We start from the raw sequence: 17243 nt of genomic DNA, 5'->3' as shown, positions 1-17243 counted from the left end.
CCCCTGGAGCCATGGAACCCTCCCCATGATGGCTGAGCTGGGCCAAGAGGTTAAACACGAACTCATCGCCCTCCCAGACTCCCTCTCTTGCAGTGATTTCATTCCGTGCTATCAAAGCTGGATCATGAAAGAGGTTTCCCTTTATGAACCATCAAAAATGCATTAAAGCAGTGACCAGCAACCCCCAAACCAGAGGTTTGCTTGGGGCAGAGCCTGCAAACACTGGGGCCAGTGGTGCTGGGTGTAGCTTTTGCCCAACCTGCACCTCTGTTTGCATTTAGGGGTTCCATTGCTGCAGGAATGAAGACAACAAGTGCTGTTAGAGTTAAAAGAGAGAAAATCGAGCTCAAGTGCAAACAGTAAAGATGAATTTAGGTGGGCTGAATGCTCTTCAATTCCTAAATGGCCAGGCCAAATACAACATCAATAACCCACGTCGAGCTGGCAAGAGGCAGGATTCCGGCAAGGGACATTGGTGGCTCTTTTTCCCCCATCAGCATCGATGGGGACGAGCCAGAGGAGTCAGGGACTTTGCAGGGAGGATGTGGTGCATTATCCTACAGGATGGAGACCCAGGCAGATCCACTCCTCTTCGCTGGAGGGACCAGCACAGATGGAGGTGGCTGGAGACAAGCTGGAGAGCACAGAGGTGCCAGCAAAGACTGAGCAACCAAGGCCTGAGCAGATGGGGCTTTGCTGTGCTCCAGAGCAGGATGATGCTCAGTGTGAGACATCCTCAGCTTCCCCAGCCCAGGAGAGCAGAGACCTCCTGCATCTCCAGCTCATTCGGTCTTTGAAGGCCCCTCTGCACTCTGAGGTCCTTGCTCCTTTCACCTCCAGGGTTTAACTGCTAAAGCTCCCTCTGGGCAGCCAGTGGTTGGAAGAAGAAGAAAGTGGGTTTAATCCAGCCCCCATCACTCAGCTGGGTCCCACTATCTCGACACCAACATCAACCCAAAGCCACCGCTGACTTCCCTGGAGCTGCTCCTCATTTACATCAGCACAATTGATACCCGGCCTCGTTGGCTTTTAATGCACAACTCTGAGAGCTCATTTAACATTCATTGAAGCTTCCTCGCTCGGAAGGATTTGAGATCCGCAAAAACCAACCCCAAACCCAGCACCTCTGTGGAGCTCTGCAAAGCCCCGAGGCCGGGAGGACCGAGCGGCTCCGTCTGCTCTGCAGTGCAGCGGGAGCAGGGATGGAGTAAATCAAGACGGGGTGATGCAGAGGTCCCTCCTACAGACGGCTTCAGCAGCACAGACGTGGATCCGGGAGCCATGGATCCCTGCACTTCTTCCTGGTGTCCCCATAGAGGGAGAGCCTCAGCTCCAGGCTGGCAGGGGTGGAGGCTGTCCCTATTAAAGGCACTTGTCTGCTAGAGCATCCCCCGGGCAGAGCTGCTCTATGGGGTGAAGCTGTGGGAGCAGGGATGGACCTTCCCCTACAGCCAGCCAAGCTGCTGCGTGTGGAGCTGAGCTCAACAGGATGCTCCCAGGGTCCTGGGACAGGGAGAGGGACACGGCAGCATGGGCATGATGGGAACCAACCACCCCATGCTGAGAGGTGGTGAGAGGAATAAACCCTGGGGCAGCGCTTGAAAGGAAACATAAGAGGGGAATAAACCCAGCGCGTGTTTGAGAGCAGATCACTTCAAAACCGCCCTTACAGCTCTGGCGGCGCAGTTGAACGCGTCCTCTCGAAGGAGATGGGTTTTTTCCACCCATAAAACGATCCTCTAACGGCTTTCCGAACGCTCCGCACGGGAATCAGCCAAGGCATAAAACCACTTGCCAGAGGAGGAGTCTGGAGGAGGGATTTGTCAACAGCTCCCCTGCTGCGCCCGCACCCCCGGGGGCTCACACTCTGCTGTGTGACTTGGGCAGCCACCCCCAGGAGTGCAGGATGGGGGTGCAGCTGCACCTACCCCCCCATAACCTCTGGATGAGAGGCTGGGTTCTTGTGCTGCTCCCGCTTTCCAAAGGGTCCAAAGGGACAAGATCCAGCCCTCGGTCCAGCACTGTGAGCCTCAAGAGCATCCCCCCACAAACACACCCTATGGCGATGCCAAAAGCAGATTAAACCAGAGGAAAGCAAAGAGAGACTCGAGGAGCAGCAAAGAGGCATTATTTGTGTTCTAAGACCGAGTTACGACCGCTTGGCTTTTCCAGTCGGGGCAGATAAAGCAGCAGACAGGTACTCAAAGGATGCTGCTTTGTGCATCGGCTTTTCAAGCTGTGAGATAAAGTCTGAAGTGGCAAAGTCTCACACACACACACACACAATTCTTTCTGCTTTAGAAGGGCCAATAACCCCAGAGCTGCAGATGCTGGTGAGCCCAGACAGGTAGGAGAAAGAATCTCATTTAAAAGAGAGAGCTTGGCCACTGCTTGGAAATGATCACTTCCTTATCTTAAAAGCTGCAGAGATGCTTCAAAGCCTTGCTCTGAATGGCTTCAAAAGAGGGTTTTTTTTTTCCACAGGGATACAATCCATAGAGCCAGATCCCTGCTCGCAGCTGAACTGGAAAGTGAGGGAAGGTAAGGAGAGCAAGCAGTGCTCAGGAGGAATCGTGCTCAGCCCTGTCGAGCCTGATCAGGTGAGGGATGGAGAGAGCCAAGCGGAGGTGTCAGCGCCGTAATCAACAGCCAGGCTGGAAACGCTGACGATAATGCGGAGGAATTGGGTTTGTTTCATATGGAAGAGGAAGAATGAGATGATGCATTCCTGCCGTAGCGTGATGAGCCGCTCTGTATCGCAACACGAGCTAAAATAAACCAATAAGCAGAGATTATTAACGCCAAACTTATTAAAAACCAGCGAGATCTGGAGCAATTAAAATCAAAGAGGTTCCACAGAGCTGGCCAAGGAGTTATTTCTGGATTTGTCTCCTTTTTTTAATGCTTTTTTAGGTCCCTTTCAAAAGGCTGCTTTAAATCACAGCGCTGGTATTTATTCCCTCGTACGTTAAAGCTACCCACATCACCTTCCAAATCGCTGGGCTGACATTGAAGCCGGGCAAACCAAAGGAAGATCTGAGGCAGAAGCTGCTTAATGAAGAAGTGAGATTTAATTAGTGCCAATCGGGGCCCGTTTATGAGGAGCCGATTCCATTAAACCCACCTGAGCTTTCGCGAGTGAGTTGACCAACACGATGGGCTCTTTGAGTCACCGGCAGGTGACACCTTGATGAAGAAGCTGGAACAAGACACAAGTCAACAGCAGAGCCTGAGTTAAATCTCCCAGCAGCTGGTTAACACACAGCTGCCCTAATGCCAGGCGAGGGAAGCAACTGCCACTGACAGGGATGCTCTGCTGGCTGACAAGCCTCTAAATAACGAGGGCTAAGAATGAATGCAGGGCAAGCAGTTTTGTGGCTGGGGTGATAGCAAAGCTCAGGCTGAAGCGTTCCTTCTGGCCTTAAAAAACATGAATACCGAGGGGAACGTGGTTAAAACAGCACAGGGGGTTCTCTGCTCTCCCACTCTACGTGGGTGCACACACAGTCACCGCGCTGCTGCGGCTTCAAAGAGGGCTCCGTCCTCAGCGCAGTGAATATGCCCGCTGATGGTTATTTTCCATGCTGGATTCGTGTCCCAGCTCTTATTCCTCTCCTGGGAAATCAGCAGCAAGCTCTGCAACAGGCAACAGCAGAGAAACCGCTTCTTAGGGCCATGGGGAAAGGATGGTCCTGGAAACCGGGCTCTGAAAGCCAAACCCACCCAAGGCTTTGAGTGAGGGCAGCAGGGCCGTGGGTGGCAGAGATGCTGCCAGGGCCTCCTGGTATGGGAAACAGAGGTTGAACAGCAGCAAAGCAGGAGGTTACCAACAGACCCAGGTGGTTTTAGGGCTCTTTTTGGTGGTTGCTGCATGGGGTTGGATATTGGGACGCATTGGGAATGGGGCATTCCTCACCCTGCGGCAGCAGGAGCAAGGCAGGATGGAGCAGAGCCATTCTGCCTGTACCTGGGCACTGCTGCTTTTGGTCCAACCGTGTTTCCCCCTCCTGGAGAAGGCACGGAGCCCCACTGCACACCAGCACCAGCCCTGGTGAGGGGCTGTCACTGCTCTGCTCAGTGCAGTCAATGCATGAAGGGCTCTGGGTGCTGCCCTGCCTTCGAAGCAGGAGGAGGGTGGCGGCTGCCGGGCTGCCCTGGGGATGTCTTTGGGGTGAAAAACAGCAGGAAGGGGACACAAGCACAGCCAAAGCCCCAGAGCTGGGGGGGGGGGGGGGAAGCAGGAGGCTTTCACATCAGCTGCAGGGTAACAGCCACGCAAGCCATGTGCAGGGGTTGCCAGGAGGAGCTGGGTGGCAGGGGGTGGACAGAAAGGCCGTTGTCCTGCTTGGCTTCGTGGTGGATGAAGGTGACAGGGAGGTTTGGGGATGGCAAAGGAAGGACAGGGGCTGCAGGGAGCACTCAGGCAGCATCAGTGTCAGTGCAGAGGAGAGAGCACCCACCTGAGCCCCAGTGCCCGTTCTGGTGCCTTCATACAACCCAGGGAGAAGGTTTTACCCTTAAGGCAACAGCACGCTTGAGCAGCCAGCCCCTGCTGCACGTTTACCCTTGCGAGCAGCATCCCGGGGAGCAAAGCCCCATTGGGTCTGTGCTGCTGGGCACGCAGAGGCACCTTCCCCCAGCCTGGGCTCCTCTGCAAAACCTTCACGTCTCTGGCCAGGTGCCGGCGGAGAGGCAAACGCTCTCCTGATGCTGATGAGCCCTTTTGTCCCCAGCCCTCACGCTCCCACCTTTGGGCAGGGATAATGGGAGAGCCTGAGCCAGGCGCTGCTGTGAATGTCACCGCTTTGGAGGGGAGGACAGAGGGTGGCTGCTGTGCTGGGCTCCTCACGGCTCGTGTCTGGAAGGAGCTGTGGCAGGAGGAGGAGTTAATCCTGATGCTCAACCGGTGCCTTTGATTCTGGGGCCCTGGAGCACCCATCACCCCCTGCGCTGTGCCAGGTCTGGGGAGCAGCGGGGACCGCTCAGCATCCCCCTCCTCTCGTCATCCCTCCTTGGGTCTGCCCAGACACTGATTCCTGTCCCAGGGACCTCTCATAAAGTGGGTTGATTCCTGCCCATCAACAAGCCCGTCAGTGACAGCCTAAGGCTGGTACCTGCTGATGGCTCCATCTCTGTGCTCCCGAACCGCTGTGGTCACAGCCAGCCTGCCTGTGGAGCCCAAACGCTCTCATCACACCTCCCTGGAGAGTTTAATGCTCAGACATGATCGTGGGGTTCAACTCCAGGCTGCAGCCACCAATGGTCCTCCCCCACTTCCCTCTCCTCCTCCTCCTCCAAGGGAAAACAGGGGAGAGGAACACGAACACATCAGGTACCGGTCTGATGCTCAGAGACACCGAGGCTCCACAGCGAGGGTGTGAGAAGAACCCGATTAGATGAGGCCTCCAGAGATGACTCAGAGCCGAGGGAGGACACTGAAGGATGCACATTGCAGGTCTCCATCCAAGCGCTCTCGCTGCAGTGACCCATAAATATGCTCCACCACTGCTGCATTTACGTGCTCTGCTTTCACCAGTGGGATGCTCCCGAGGAGAAGCTGACCTGAGCGCTGCAATACAGCGACTCCAAGCAGAGGATGTGGCACTGGAGCAGAAAGCCAAGTGAGACTGGCTAGAAACCAGCTCCTCAAGGGGATGGAGCAGCAGCACAGGAGATGCAGCCAGTGCTGGACCACCCCAAGAAGAGGAGGGTCTCAATCCCCAAAGCAGGAGCATCCTTTCCATTAGTGCTCATCCCTACAGATTTGGACCTGGTGGGACACAAGGCAGAGACCAAATGAGCCACGTTTCCAACCCCTGATCCATTTGGGGAACTTCCACTTCTTCCCAGTGACCTCTCCCATTCCCTTCTCTCCTGCTGCAGATTTATAACAGACCCTTACCAATGAACTCCCACCACCAGTCTCCTTCAATGTAAGTTATTCCAGGTTGTCTTCTACACATAAAGCTTCCTCCGGCTCCTGTATTAACTGGTGCAATTAATTAGGCCTTTGCCAATTAATGTTGAACCCTCATTTTAGTCTAGGTGAAGGTGGGGGAGAAGATTTCTTGTAACCAAGAGAAAGAAAAACGGACAAGCAAGTAAAGCCCTAATGATGGGAATGATTAAAGACAGGCTGGCAAACAGGTCCCTGGAAGACACGGCTCTGCAGTCAGCTCTCATCACACCTCCCTCATCCCTAACTAAAAACCCATCATCATCCCAGCCCCACTGCAAAGTCAATAACGTGAGGACGGCCGCGAGTCACTTCCACTTGCTTGCCCACCACTTATCCCCACCGAAAGCAAGGTGAGAGCGTTCTCCAGCTGAAGGAAAGGCATTCTGTCCTTGTCTTTCCTGCAGGGGAGGGACCTGACGTGGCTGCAGGGTTCTGCTGCTGTTCGGGTGCTGAGCAATTGTCTTCCCAACCAGATGAGATCCTGGGTACCCACAACCAGTGGGAGCTTTCATCCCTGGGTAAATGCATTGCACTCAAGCCCTCTGGCTCTTCATGGAAAGAGCCTTGCGGCAGCACAGAACTCATCCCACTTCCCCATCACCAGTGGGACCCAAGGATGCAGGGTGCCAGGATGGTCCCATCTTCCCTTTTCTGTTTCCCACAAGCTGCTAAATCCATGCAAAGAAGCAACTGGCATACACACCACACGGGATGGGTCACTGCCGTGGTGGAGCACCGGCCACAGAGGATAAAGCTCATCTGAAATCCAGGCAAGCACCTCAAGACAACCCAGCGGCAGCCACAGATCAAACCCATCTCCCTCATAGTCACACTTAGTCTCTCATCAAAAGCTCTCCAGATGCTGTTAAAGACAATGAATTAACTTCACCTGCCCAGGGAAGATGGGCACCTTTTGCTGTTGTCCAGGAAGAGGGGAGGTTTAAACAAACAAGTGAATCCCAAAGCAGCGGTGCTTTCACCCAAATCACTCCAAAAGGGAATTATGGAGGATAATCCTCTGCAAAACCAAGTGCTGGATTCCCACTAGACCTGTTCTCCATTCACCTCCCCTTCCCACCCCATGGCAGCTGCGCCGTGGATTTCACTTTTCCTCCCATTTTAAATAGAAAATGAATAAAGCACCAATTAAAAATAAGAAAATAAAGCTGTGCTTTGCCTCGGGATGAGCTGGGTTTCAAAGGACACCACCCCAGGACGCTGGAAATCAGAGCAAGGCAGCCCTGCAGTGTTCAGTGCCTTTGAAAATCCCAGCCTTTCATCCCGGTTTGAGCTAAGAGCACGAGGAATGCCAAGGGATGGTTGTATCCCTCTGTTGTGCTCTCTGCTCAAACAGGGCCACATGTGCTGCCAGGGCAGTGTCCTGGCTTCTCCATGCCCCTGCCGAGGTTACAGCTCCTGGTTTGTGCCCAGTGGGCTTAAATCCCATTAGGATAAAGCACATGGGTAGACCTGATGGCCAAAGAGTTGGATCTCCAGCCACTGATCCTGTGCTGCTTGGGGCTTGGGAGAGGGAATGAATTTAGAGCTGAGGGCTGGAGCTGGGATCAGGTATTCCTGAAAGGTGATTGATTCAGTCACTAACTACCTAGGATGTGTCACCGCCAAGCCCTCCAGATGTGCTCAGCTATAGACACCAACCACAGCACGCTGCTGACAGCATCCTTCCACCTTTCTCATTACAGACCACTCTCAACAGGAAGCTCATATACGACTGACGGGTAAAGCCCGAAGCTGCTCTCAGCAGCATCTCCACAGCGTGAGCTGGAGAAGAGTGAGATGTGACTCAGCCTGGCTCCGTTAATGCAGAGAAAAGGTTGTGAATGAAACCCCACATCCAGTGCCAGCCCTACAAGAGTCCAACCAGCATCACTGCAGAACCACCACCCACACAGAAAGGCCCAGCAGAACATGGTAAGAGCAAACCCACCTTTGCAGATCCCATTACAGGGCGACAGGGAGCTGGAACACCATCTGACCTTTACAAACCTGATTCTTCCCCCATCTCCAGTCCTGGCCACAGCCAGAGCGAGCCATTCATCATCATTTACCATGAGGACTGCAGGAGGGGAGCGGGAAGCAGCAGGGTGCTGTGATGAGGCCGCTGTGTTTGCCACCCGTGGTTCCATCTCCCCTTCCCATTTGTCATTGCAGCAGCAATAAGGAAGCGAAGCCAGCTGGAACGATCCAGCCTAAAAACACGCACCGTTGGCAGCAGCTCCATTGCTGCCAAGCCAGAGGCAAAGCAGCCCCTGCTCTCCTAAGGGTGCATCTGAGAAGGCTATGGGGGGGATGCCCTGCAGTGAGTGTCCATCCCAAAGCACAGCGCCCACCGCAGCACCCATGCAGGGGGATCCCACCCGGACCCTCGCTGCGGGCTGCAGCAATGAGCGATGCTCCCCTGCGCAGGGGAGGGTAATGACTGTGATCAGACACATCCAGAGGGGAACCATTCCACCAGGTATTGCCAATTAACCCAGAAACCAAACATCACGATTGCTGCAATTAATAGGACCCTGCACTGGCATTCATTGCCAGGCTGCCAGAGGCGGCTGGGCCAGGGAGGAGCAAGGGAGGGAACCTGTGAATCCGCTGGAGCAGCAGATCCCAGCTTCAACTGGGGATGCTGCAGGGGGGTCCCATGTGCTGAAAGGGAAGGAGTAGGGTTTAAAGGGGTCTCCTCCCTTCAGAGCTACACCAGGGTGCATAAAGCTTGTTAAACCTCCAGCTTGTGGTGGCACTGCTGAATGTCCCCATAGGAGCTGATGTTATCACCAGGGTCACTCCCAGCACAACCCTCCCTGGCTCTGTGCAGAGCACACTATGACCATGCCAAGGGTTTCATTCAGCGCCAGGAGGGTCCTGGGGAAAGCGTGGGGCATGGAGAACACCACATCCACTCTGCATCTCTGGTGGCCAGCACCGGAGTCACCCCATCTCCTTGTTCTGGGAGCACTGAAAGCATAGGAACACCAAGCAAAGCTGGATAAAACAACAACCCAACCCCTTTTCCTTCCTGCCCTACGAGCCCATCTCACACAGCCCCATCACAGCCCCATCAGGAAGCCTCAGGCTTAAGCAGAAGGAAGGATCCTGCTTCCTCACCAGCGCTTTTACAGCTCTGAGCTCATTTGGGAAGGGTTCCTTTGCAGAGAGGAAATGCTCCCGCTAACAGTGGCTCTGCTCTGTAAGTAACCTGTTGGTCCTCCCTCCCAGCATGCAAACGCGGCTCGTGAGGGCAAAGCGATGGGATATAATGGATGTGATGTCAAGGAAAATTAAATCAGCCGTCAGGATGAAATTCCGGGGGGAAACATACTTTTATGATTCATAATGCCAACCAATTACGCCGGTGACAGCCCGGGCGGCAGTATTTTATCATGCCCAGCAGCCTGGAAAGGGACTTGTGCAAATCAGATCATAAAAAGATCCTTTAAGCAACCCCGTGGACGCTGTAATGATCACCAGCACGCACTGCATTTTTCAGCCCCAAATGACAAACATAAGAACCCCTGGCACTCAGCGTGCGTGCCTGCAAGAAACATGGGAAGGGGCTTTTCATAAGGACCTGTAGGGACAGGCCGAGGGGAACGGCTTTAACCTGCCAGAGGGGAGACTGAGCTGAGCTCTGAGGCAGAAGCTCTTCCCTGGGAGGGTGCTGAGGCGCTGGCACAGGGTGCCCAGAGAAGCTGTGGCTGCCCCATCCCTGGCAGTGCTCAAGGACACAGGGGCTTGGAGCAAGCTGCTCCAGCGGAAGGGGTCCCTGGGTGATCTGGATGAGCTTTAAGGTCCCTTCAACCCAAACCAGGCTGGGATTCTGGGATTCTATTCCCAAGAAAAAGCCACTCCAGCGCCTCATCCACTCCGGTGCTTGAGATCTGCCCTTTCTCCCAGCAGCACAGGCAGGGCTCAGCCATCCATCCCAAACACACCACGGCTCTGTCCACGCTCGGCAGCTGACACGCTCCAGCGCTGCTTGCTCTGGGCAGCGAGACACGGGAACAAGGTTTCATTTCCATCAGAAACACGGGGTAATTGGATAACCTCAGCCAGGTATGACCCACTGCCCTTGGTGACGCTGCTCCCCACATCACATCAGCCGATGCGATGCGGAGGGGGTGCTCAGCCAGGCTCTATGGCCAGCACAGCGGCTGCTGAAGCGGGGCTAATTCGATCTATGGAGGCCAAATGTGTGTTGTTCAACACAACGTTTACCCTTGGTGGCTCAGCAGCAAGCAGAGCGTGCTGGGAGACATCAGCCTGATGGGAAGCCACCACGCTGAGACTGACCCCGGAGACGGCAGCAGAAAGCCCATGCAGCCACCAGGTATTGACGCAACGCAGGATGCCCCCAGACCCCCTCCTAACACTGAGGTTTGATGTACAAGACACAGCGTTGGTGCAAAAGAGCCATCCAAACCCAACAAAACATCAGCATTATTTTAAATCCCTGAAAAGCAAAGGGAAAATCTCAGGCAGGTCGAGAGCTTCCCACGTTGGCAGCAATATCCTGGCATGGAAGCGTTTGTAAGATCACTGCTCGCACTGCAATCACATCAACGGGTTGCTTTGCAGGACCTACAGAATGCTTCCAACGGCAGTGGCCTCAAGTGCAGGAAGGGAGGAGGCAGCAGCATCTCTGCCAGTAAAAGTGGAGGCATCTACACGAGCAATTGCTGCCTAAACCAAAGCGGATCAACAGAACCCCAGCCCTGCCTCTCGGCGACAGAAACGGGTGAGAAACGAGAGGTTTTCCGGCTCAGGGTGCTTGGACCAAGAGGAGAAACATAAATCCCACCTATTAAACCTGCACCCAGGAGCTCTGCCTGGCTGCGGGGATCTTTACCTGCCCCCTGTCTGGGTTATCACGGACCTTTTCCAAGGTTAAACATTTGCATCCTGGAGGTACCAAAGGAGCACCGAGTCCCTGAGATCCGGCTCCTTCTGTCCCTGCGGATAGAACAGAATTCCTGGCTGGGGCGGGATCGTTTTGGAGAGGTGTTTAACTGGCACTGGCTGCCGTAGCTTGCCAGCCCCCTGCCAGCATGGGACAGTCAATGGAGCGGCAGCAGCTGCTCCTGCTCCACTTGCAATACCGACAGGGTTGCAGGAGGCAGCACCAAGCCACGGGCTCAGTGGCACACGCAGACACCGACCCCGCTTCCTGCCGCTCCCCCACAGCCACACGTCTTGTAGCAAAGGGATTTCTCTGCCTGTTCCCAAATACAGCAGCAATTCCCCCTCTGAGCCCATGGAGGATGGTGAAGCCGCATCCGCTGGAGCCCACGGTGTCTGCTCCCAATCCATCTGGAGCAGAAACTGAACCCAGATGGTGACAGGCTGCCATTCCCACTGCAGCTCCATGTGATGGGGCTGCGAGCATCCCTCCAGCCTCACGGGGAGACTTCCACTGGACCGCTCCTAGGAAAGGCAAACGCAAAGTGACAAAACAGGGGCAAGGGGATTGGGTTGTGCTCACAAAGCCCTGCACCAACAGGTACCCGCATGGCACGAACAGGTCTGCTCAGCAGGATTTAGAATCCCAGCCTGGTTTGTGTTGGAAGGGACCTTAAAGCTCCTCCAGCTCCAACCCCTGCCGTAGGCAGGGACATCTTCCACTAGAGCAGCTTGCTCCAAGCCCTCACAGGGAAGAGCTTCTGCCTCAGAGCTCATCTCAGTCTCCCCTCTGGCAGGTTCAAGCCATTCCCTTTGTCCTATCCCTACAGGCCCTTGTCCAAAGCCCCTCTCCAGGTTTCTTGTAGCCCCTTTTAGCACTAGGAGCTGCTCTAAGGTCTCCCCGAATCCTTCTCTTCTCCAGGCTGGACAAGCCCAGTACTGCAGCCTCTGGCTACCCACCGAGCTGCTCCCATCATGAGGACCCTGAAGCGTTGGACCTCCCAAACTTGCATCCACCCCTTCCATCAGCCGGCTGGCTGCAAGGGGCACCGCACAGACACCCCATGGGAGCATCCCGGCTCCTGCACAGGCAGGTGCGCTCGGAACCGCTGCCGCCGTCCCCACTGCCGCTATGACACAGCATCTGAATGGCCTTAAAATAAACTTCCCCTCCTTCCTTATGCATGGCCAAGCTTCGCTGCCGCGCATGCACGTGTGCGCCCGCACGCGCTCCCCGCCGGCAGCCGCGCGCTCGCCCTGCTTGAAAGAAAAGCAGCTTTTAAATCTCTCAGATTTTAGCAACAATCGCCATGGATACCAATCACCGAAATCCCTCCGTCGCCATGGCAACGCCTTCCCCATCCTGCCCATTTCTCCTGGAGCTGACACACCGTTTAGCGCGAGCGATAGGAAGGGAATTGGAAAGCAACCTTCCCCTAAGTGCACGGAAGCATAAGAAATCCTGGGTGAGGAAATAACTATTAATAGAGATAAACCAGCCACAGCGCGTGTTGGGCCCAGGCTGATGGGACACGGGGGGTGTTTTGTGCCTGGGCACCTCTAAACAATGAGGGTAACGTGAGCAAAACGCATCCTTACCAGTGAAAGGGAAGGCAGGAAGGGGTCGGCAAGGCTCAGGAGTGGAAAGCAAGCACACACAATGTGTCCCTGCACGTTTAATGTGCACACAGTTAACAGGAGAAAGGGGAAGAGTGAGATTTTGTGATGCAAAGACTGCGCTGCGGTGGTGGCACAGGGATGCTTTGTGATGCTGGGGGCTCACAGCCAGGTCTGACGGCCCCACAGGACAGCGTTACCTCCTCACCCCAGCGAAGGGACTTCCAGGGGAGTGGAGTCAGCAATCCAGGCAGGTGAACCATGCATAAACACCTCATGCTCGGTTCTTCTGGTGCCCGCTGGGGTAATAGTGGAGAGGCCTGAGATCTGCCCAGCGCTTGTTTTCGCGCTGTACCTGACAGCTCGGCACCGTCTGTTTGTTATTCCCCACATCTCCAGAGTCAAACTGGGCAGAGAAGGAGCTCGTGGACTGTTTAACGCAGCCATTGCCCTGGAGCACGCAGGAGCTGAACGTGTTAAGCTTTGTGCAGCTCCGCAGCCAAGTGACAAGCACTCACACACGAGAGCCTCCAGGCTCTTATGCACCAGCAATCAGCCCCTTTGCAGCACAGCCTGGAACAAAACCTCTTCCCGGTTTCTGATCCCATGCCAGAGCATTGAGCCTCAGGAACACGCAGCAACCAAGGGGACAAGCCTTGCAGGATGGGGCCCACTGCCACCACGACCCTTCTTCCTTCACCCATCATAAACCACAGGGATAAAAGGCTCCTTTCCCAGCACCAGCCTTCTTGTGATTCTCCTGTCCTACAGCTTAAGGCACAGTGATGCTGGCCAGGAGGAAGGGCAGCAAACAAGCAGCAAGCCCAGGTAGTGGTAAGACAACAGCTCCAGCCTCAGTTTCACTTCCCAGCTGTGTTAACATTAAGACTCTGTAATTCATCCTGAAAAGCTTCATGCTTGAAGGGCAAGCAGGACCCCAAGAGCTCCTTTGGGAAGGATGGAGGCACGGCTGACCACCCTAAGGACACACTTACTTGTTCTGCAGGGTGACAGCAACATGCTGGCTCCATCCCTTGGCTTTCATTAATGGCAGGCACTGGGTATTAGGGAGAGCAGCACCAGATTTTTCCCTGTCTCTGATATAAGCCTCATGATCCTGACCAAATCCATCCAGTGACCTGTGCCTGGGAAGAGCAATTTGAATAGCCTACTGCTTTTCCTTGTTATGCAGGAATGCATCTCTGCAATGGAAGTCACATTCGATGCCTTTTGATTGATTCAGGTGAATTTTAGGAGCAGATTGTCCAGATGCTGATATTACTATGCAGATCTAGGCCTGCGAAATGAGCACAGCACTGATGAGTGGTACAGTTATGAGCTGCTACGGTTAACTTTCAGACAGCTCCTTATGGGAGAACTCTTAGGGACTGATTTCAGGTTTCACACAGTATTTAGTTAAATCTCTTTCTTTATCTCAGCAGCAGTCCCCGAGGCTGAAGGCTACACAGGGGTTAGCACAGGACACTGGCAGGGACAGCAGCATGAAGCGATCCAGTGTAGATGCTCTGGAATTGCTGCATTTCCCCGAGCTCATGAGCCATGAGGAATGTGAATTGACTGCAACGTGCAGAAAGGCCATCAATTACAATAATGCAAGTCACTGCAAGCATCTGTGATGAGCAAGTCCAGGAGACCGAAGGAAGGGCAGCGGGTCACACACCGACACAACACACCGACGACTGCAGCTGAGAGGGGTGATACCAGAACCAGGGTCATTTCTGCTGGGGAGCACGGGGCTTGCAGGTCTCAGAGGTCCCAGGGCTGTTTGCTGTTGCACAAAAACCTACCCCAACAATACCGCAATTACAGCAGCTTTCTGCTGCACCACGTCAGGACAGTGCTACAAGCACAATCAGCTGCTGTCAAAGGACGCCAGCAGCGTGTCCATTTGCGGGGCTGTACCCAAAGCACAGGCTCCCAAGGGCCACCAATCCCATGGGAAGACCAGGGTGGAAATACACACAGAGCAAACCAGGACTGCTGCAGCCGGGCAGGAGCTGAGGTCAGGCTTACCCGAAGCAGCGAGTGCGATCAATGTTGACTCGCCAGCCTTCGACCTGCTCTGCATGCCTGCAGCTGGAAGGACAGAGCCATTCCCCTCCTTCAAAAGGACACTCACCCGCTCTACAAACACAGAACCCTTCAGTGCACAAGATAAAGCGAGACCAAGCAGTTTGAGGAAGCCACCTCTTACACGTTATTTCTCTCTCCTGTTTCTCATGCAGCACTTTACACCCCTTTAGTGATCACTCATGGCTGTAAATACACAAAGGGCTTCCACAGATCTATAAAATTAAAGACTGGGGCCAGGAAAAACAATCATAAACTAAGCTCAGACATCAGACTGGAAAAGAAAGAGACTAGGAGGAATCACAGCATCTCCCAGCACAAGAGACTGGGGAGTTCCTCCCCCTCCCTTTTCACATCTAAGTGACATAAATAAGAAACCTGAGAAAAGCGTCGGCATGAGAATCCAAAGATCTTGCTTCCATCGGGAGCAAACCTGCAAATAGGCAAGAAAAAACAGGGAGCTGTCAAAGATGATGCACACTAAAAATGCAGCAGCTCCTCCGACACTCGGAGGCATTTGTTGAAAGAGCTGGGTTCTTAAACCAGACGTTTTGATCTATGAATTGTTTTGCTGGTCCACGGGGAAAAAGGGAAGGAATTGGCATAGTTGGAGTCCTTTGAAGATATCTTTCCCAACCATTACAAAAGGAAAAGGGCAGGGGGGGAACAGATGCACATTTGAGCCTCTGGCCCCAGCTCAAGGCAAAGGAAGAGTTCAGAGCATTGAAGCACAAGCGCCAAGTGATGGGCTCAAGGATGATCCCAAGGGAAAGGATGAGCATGGGAAGGCCCCAAAAGCACAAGCAGGTGTAATACACAGGGACACAAAACAAGAACTGCTACCCTGAACATGGAAACGATTCCATCTTTCCTGACCTATTTGGGTCTTCTTGCTACAGGATCAGAAGAGCCCTACAAGGTTCACACCTTCCAGTGTTAACAGGAGGCATTCAGAATTCACCTGACTCCACAGGAGTCCATCCTGATGAAAGCCAAGCGAGGTTTCAAGGTGTTCTGGAGATAACAAACATGTCCTTGAGCAGTATCTGATCATCCAGGTTCAAACGGGCGCTGTGAGAACAAACCCTGATCATACACTCACCTACGCAGGGCAAGCAGACACGCACCGCGGCAGCCCGGGAGGAAGCAGGAGGGGCTGTAGCTGTCACCACCTCGCTTTAACCTATGCCAAAGCTCTTGGTTTGGCCCAGTCCCTCCCTTCCCACCCCTGGAAGGGATCACAAAAGCACTGCTACACACAGGCTGTGAACGCATTCATAAACAGGAAGAGCATACTCTGCAGGGTAATCGCCTTAGCCCCGAGCGGCTCTACACAGCTCCTGCCCTCACTGGGATTCAGCTGGGATGTGGATCCGCAGAGCCCTCAGCCACGGGGCTTTGCCTCCTTCCTGGCATTTCAGAAGATTATCTCTGTGCTTTGCCATCGCCTTGAGATTAAGCTTGTTTTACTACACATTCAGCTGGTATTTGCTCTGCATTCAGCCAGCTGTGTTACAACCTACAGCATTTATCCCCTCGTGTGTTCCGCGGTGGTTTGGGTGCATTTTTACCCCTCAGGTCCAAACAGCATCAAGGGGCAGCTTAGAGGAACCTTTCCTTGAATTGAAGCCCCTTCATGTTTTAGTGAAGCCACTCAGGCTGGCTCAGCTCTGGGAATGGGTAACAGCGATGATGTGTCTAATGGGAACCTTCCCAATGGTTTTAAGGAAGAAAAAGCAGTATTGGTAGACCAAAAACCAGACTGATACGCAAAATGACTGGGCACATGTTCACTCTTGTGCTCCAGGCTACAGAACAGGTAGGACATCCCATTTTTGGAAGTGTCTAGTTCCAAATGCTGCAGAGAGCCAGAGATTTTGATAGCTTTTGAAGAAGGGTAGCAGCAGCTGGCAGAAAGGAGCCTGGGGTGCAATACAGCTCCTTTCAAAGCACCAGCCCCACTTCTGAGTCACTGCGTGGTGCTGGCATAAGAGGATCTCAGGCAATAGCAGGGCCCCAAAGACAAATGGCTCAAGAGATGAAAGATCTGGAAGGAAGGAGCAGCAAGAGCAACAGCTTCTTTCCCCCTTCACTGCCGAAGAGCGGGTTGCAGCTAAGCATGATGTGGACAGAGACAGAACAGGATTGTCCTTTTTTTCCCCCAATTAAAAATGACTGATTATACACTAATAGCAAAAAAAGAGGCAAATTCTCCCCAGGCCAGTTTTGAGCACATTCCACACCAAGCTGGAAAATCAGGAAGAAAAGGATGAAGGCAAATTATCTGAAGGTGGAGCAGGGAAGAGAAAGTGGAGGCAACTGGGACACCTGGGCACTGCAGGAGCACAGGTACAGGGCTCCCAGGCCAAGGGCCACCGAAAGAGAAGCAGTACCTGGACAGGACAGAGAACCTCCCACGGGGCAGCCAGCTGGCAGCAGATGGTAGCAGCACAGTGATAAAAGCTCATGTACATCCTATTTAATAGGGGTTTTGCTCCACTGGCTCTCAGGAAGGACAGCTGCTCTCTCCAACAGCATCGCATCCCGCGGGGGGCTCTGCAGAACAGCACGGAAACGCTCTGCTTTAGAGTGGAAGATGAGATTCAACACCATCTCCTCCGAGGGCGAGCTGGAGAACACAGTAATGACAAACCATCTTAAG

This window comes from Pezoporus occidentalis, unplaced genomic scaffold, assembly GCF_034315485.1.
Source record: "Pezoporus occidentalis ecotype Australia unplaced genomic scaffold, CSIRO_AGI_Poc_V1 ctg102, whole genome shotgun sequence".
Taxonomy (NCBI): Eukaryota; Metazoa; Chordata; class Aves; order Psittaciformes; family Psittacidae; genus Pezoporus; species Pezoporus occidentalis.
The sequence above is the reverse complement of the archived record's forward strand: the minus strand, read 5'-3'. Positions refer to the sequence as shown.